At 37.1% G+C, this 4,954-nt stretch overlaps 1 long non-coding RNA gene across 1 annotated transcript; it reads left to right on the top strand.

The window, feature by feature from the left end:
* The first annotated feature begins 548 nt into the window (after positions 1-548).
* Positions 549-1,281, top strand: LOC129763497 (uncharacterized). The gene is made up of 3 exons (XR_008740947.1): positions 549-718; positions 784-1,051; positions 1,116-1,281. It is a non-coding gene; the product is annotated as an uncharacterized LOC129763497 (long non-coding RNA).
* Positions 1,282-4,954: the final 3,673 nt, after the last annotated feature.

Raw genomic sequence — 4,954 nt, 5'->3', positions numbered from 1 at the left:
AAAAGATTAGTTTTATATTTTTTATGAAAATTTAAACAATTTTTTGCCTTCCATCCGTTGATCAGAATTTTGTAGATGTTATAGTTTTTGAGTTTTAAACTTTTGTAAAAAATAAAGAAAAAATTGGCAAATTAAAAAAAAAAAAAATAAATGACCAATGTCTTCACACAACGATTCACTGCTAACTGAGATGTTACTGTCAAAAGCCAGTCGAGCTGGCATGAAATTCGTCAATAACGTTATGACTTTTCCTAAATATAGTTTATTTTCATTGAAATTTCAATATTTTGACAACTGATCAAAATGACCGATTTGATAGAAATCTATATAAATAAAAAAGGGGAGGCCAAATGTGTTGGTAAGCGGAAAGTAGGTTGGAAAAAACTTTCCATTTGAAGCGAAAATGGCAATTTAAATTTATTTTCTGTATCAAACATGTATTCCATGTAACGGAGAAACATGTTGATGACAACCCAGTTCCAAACATAATCGAGCAGTCATTGGCCCGATGTCGACCGAAACGAAGTAACATGCTACAAAAGTGCTGGAATCTACCTCCGCCTTACCCCCCGCAGGCAGCACTGTCTATAGTTGAACTATAATTGTATGCAATTTTTTGGTACTGAGCGAAACGGCATCACTGTAGAGATTGCTTTTTCTCTTTCTCTCTGAATTGTCATTTAAAACATAACAGAGAATGACTCGAGAACTAAATTTTGTAAGTAAGGATAATTTAGATATTTAATTATAAAATATAAATGATGTTTCCTTGATTAATTTCAGTAACAATATCAACAACACGGAGACAAAATACAGGCGAATTTGTGGTGAACGCAGCTAGTCTTTGTTAATATATCGCGTCAAAGGAAGGAAAGCAGCAGCAACAGCAGAAATGTATAAATGAAAATGAAAGAATAGCGGTGATCTGGATGGAATGAAAACGGAGTTTGCAGCTTCGGTAAAGTATTGTTTTTGGGAACAGACCAAAGCGCTCATCTCACCATAATCACCAACAACAACTTCAACACGAACGTAACCAATTTGAATACCCGTAAGTATGACTGGTTTTAATTTTTACTTATGATATGAATTTTGATCTCTTAATTTCATTTCAGAATAAAAAACTCATCCATCTCAACAGTCATGATTGCCCACGCAGTTAGGTGTGTCTGCTAGAGGGAACGAAAGGGACAAAAATAATTGAGCCGACTGCGATTCCGATGAAGAAATTTGTAGCTGACGGGAGTTTACTGATGACGGTATAATCGCTACGAATAGCAACAGTGCACAATTGTATGAATTTATTATAAATAAATATTTGTAAACAACGCAATTTTTTGTTTTTTTTTTGCTTAACATTAAACTTTTTGAAAACACACAGCCATAAAAACGGTTGAGCAGTACTGCAATCGGTCGACGCGGTGCCAGATTGGCACAGGTTTGGCTCGAAATTGGTTGTCGAATACGAGAGGTAGGTCGACAAAATCGTTGCAAAATGGCACGATATCGGTATCGTTGTCGACACCGTTTGTTGGGACCAATTCGACACAACAATGTAGAGTGGGAAGTGAATCAAAATCTTGAGCGAAAATTGTGTCTGAAAATAAATTTATGTTTAGTTAGAAGTAATATGAAAATTATAAAAAGGGGCCATTTATTTATCAAATAAATTTATATTATCGCCTTAAGAAGCAATACGCTTTTTCCAACGAACAATCCAATCATCGAAACACTTTCAATAGCTGTATTCAGGTGTTGTCTTCAGTTCACGCAGCGAATTTGTTTTTATGTGTTCAATACTTTCAAAAAGAGTCCCATGAACCGGTAACTTGAGGCAATAGCTGGAGAGTAATTATGCGTTGGAAAAACGTAGGATCAGAACTTGATCGTTCCTGCATTTCTTCAGCCACTTGATCACGATTAATTTTTTGAAAAAAATGATCTCTTTTGGCACTAGTCGTGCTGCGATCTTTTTCATGCCCAAAACCTCAACCAAAATATGACGAACGGTCTCGTGAGAGATATTGAATTCACGGGCTATCTCCCTCAAGCTTTAATGGCGATTACCGAGCATAATTTCTTTAATTTTGTCGATGTTTTTTTTTCATTTGTTGAAGAGGTCGTTCTTGACGTGACAAATTGTTCATGTATTCTCGGCCATCTTTGAACGCCCTATGCCAATCCTACACCTGTGATATTTGATTCACCAAATGAATTCGGCAACATTTTAAATGTATCAGCACATGCAATTTTCACTCGATATCTTTGACCAATAGAATTATCCATATCAAAAAAAAAAAAAGGTCAACTTGTTCTTAATGACGCTGTAAACAAAGTGAATGATTGATGGCGTTCAAAATTGACATTTAGACCACTAACATTAGTACCAACTTAAAAAAAATGAAAAATGTTTAGCAGGGTGATTTAAAATTACAAATTATCGGAATATACAGGGTGGCGCATAAGTCACGCACGCAGAATAACGATCGCGCTGCAACTATCTTGCGTGTTGGTTCCTAAGCGGTACAGTTGTCGACTTTGTATCGTTTTTTATTCTAGAATAAAAATTTTGTTTCGTGAGACAATTTTTTTTATACGAATATTTTCGAAATCGGTTGCGTGACTTATGCGTCACCATGTATTTGACAGAATGTGTCATGAACACAGCACTTTGTAAGCATCTTACAATTATTGAACCGGAGTTGGAACTGGTGCAAGTACGGATGGATATTTTTGAAAAAGTGGGATAGTTGATAGATTAAATTTGTTGGTTGGAATTAAGAGAAAAGTGCGCACATGCGGAATCGGAGAGAAAATTCAAGAAAATGAGTGATGATTTGACTAATTGTAGTCCTTTATTTCTTGTAATTTTTGTTATTTAGCCGGAGTCTAATTCCTCAATAAACAATCAACAAAGTTTTTCTTCGATTTGCATAATTAAAAGATATGATTCAAACGAACTAACCTAAAGGTTGAAGTTAAAATTGCAGCTCAAAATGCGTACAGTTCGGTTTGTAAAGAATTGAGAAGTTGTGATATGTTTAATCAATACCAGATATCAATTGGAATAGCATGATTTCATGGGGGGTATGTGATTTAAAAACTTGGGGCGAGAGCTAATGATGATCAGACTCCATTCAACAACTTTAAACCCCTGTTCAAATGATGTTTGTTTTGATGTTTCACATCAACTATCCATTAATTAGCCGCGACTAATCTATTCCTCTGTATGAAACGTAGCTCTGGTTTCTTGTAACTACAATTAGACCAACCATTGTGATGTGGATTATCACTTTTATTGCATTTCTGTGCCCCGGCTCGGTACACTGGACGCATAACAATGTTTTGCATCCCCCAATGGAGCGCATCAGCATTTCAACAAAGCTAGCCGCCAGTGGTCGATTGATAGGACCTGAGTGGTTGACGCACTCGCACGCGACCGGCTTGTTTTTCCTGTGCGTAACTCTCACTTTCGCACTCAATCAATGCGTGAAGATAAACCAGCAAAAAAGAACATGACTCATGCGTTCGTGAAGCGAAATTAATTGCAACCTTCACTTGATACTAATCACTTACTCTTGGGTTTGATTAACTGCAAATTGCGCACCAGAGGGCCAGCAGTGAGTGTTAAATCGCGATTAGAAAAATAAAATGTTCCAGCAAATACCGACCAATCGAGCGGGGGAGGAGATCGGCTGATAAATCGATTCCCCCCTCCCCCCGTTGCGATCTGATTTCGGTCGGAAAGAAATAACAATTTAATTAAGTGGCGATTCATGTATTTCAATACCATCACCGGCGATTGATGGACATTTTTAGTTTACCAGTTTAATGTTTCTTTGATTCTCCCGAGAGGTTCGATTCCATCTTGGATTTATAAATGCGAATGGCTCGCATTATTAGTCGAACCCAATCTGCATGAGTGATTAGTACATTTTCCAACTGAATGCACCTTCTTGCAATGAGCCAGTCACCTGCTCACGCATTCACTGGTCACGGGTACAACCCAAGCTTGCATACGGCATATTTTTTTGTCTCTGTCCGATTTCAACCGGTTGGAAACGCTTTCTCACGAAGAAATGCTTTGCATTTGCACTTAATGCATTCATCCGCTGATGGATAGTGCCAACGAACCGACGACACACTTCAGGTTATTTGAATCCATCAAATGCTAAGTGAGAGAGATTTATTTCTTAATGGTAACGGTTTTATTAGGAAAAACCATTGCAGGAAAAATTATTAACTTTCGCTGAAATGATTCTAATGACGATTTGATTTATGCGTCTGTGACTAGTATTTAGATTAAGAAGTTTTTCAGATTTGTACAATACATGGATTTTGATGTTCATTACAGACTAAAACTTTCAAAATTTAATCCAACGAAATTCGAATAGAAGTCGCCTTCCCTAAACTGGATCAAGTCAAGAGGATGAAATGACTTTCCCCGTTACATTCTAGTTCAATGTCACTGCAAATAGTTTCTGAGCAAGGAAAATATGAGTGGGATAGAAGGCAGCTTGCGCTTCAGATCGACTTTGACTCTGTCCAGAAATAGAAACCCGATCATCCAGCACTCCCCCATCATCGTTGTCGACACCTTTTGACGTAGGACTACGTCTTTCATTTCTATACCGGGGTGTAAAACCAAACTTTCGAGAACGAAAGCGTTACGCCGGAGACCGAGATTTTGAGCGTTAATAGCTCTTAAACAACTGAACGAAATGGTATGATAAACACTTCATTTGAAAGATAAAATGTCTACGCGTCATATACTTGTTACTTTTTCATCCAAAAACTTGTTTCAATAGTCTTAAAATTGCTTTCAAAACAGGCTATTGAAATCACCAATCGGTATATAAGCGAGCGCCGCTCGTAAACCCACTCAGTTATGATTGAACAGCGATTGGAGCATGTTGTCGCTGTTGTTGTGAAGCTAATTTCGTTTATCATGAAA

This window comes from Toxorhynchites rutilus, chromosome 1, assembly GCF_029784135.1.
Source record: "Toxorhynchites rutilus septentrionalis strain SRP chromosome 1, ASM2978413v1, whole genome shotgun sequence".
NCBI classification, from domain to species: Eukaryota; Metazoa; Arthropoda; class Insecta; order Diptera; family Culicidae; genus Toxorhynchites; species Toxorhynchites rutilus.
Note: the sequence above shows the minus strand (reverse complement) of the source record. Positions and strands in the feature narration are given on the sequence as shown.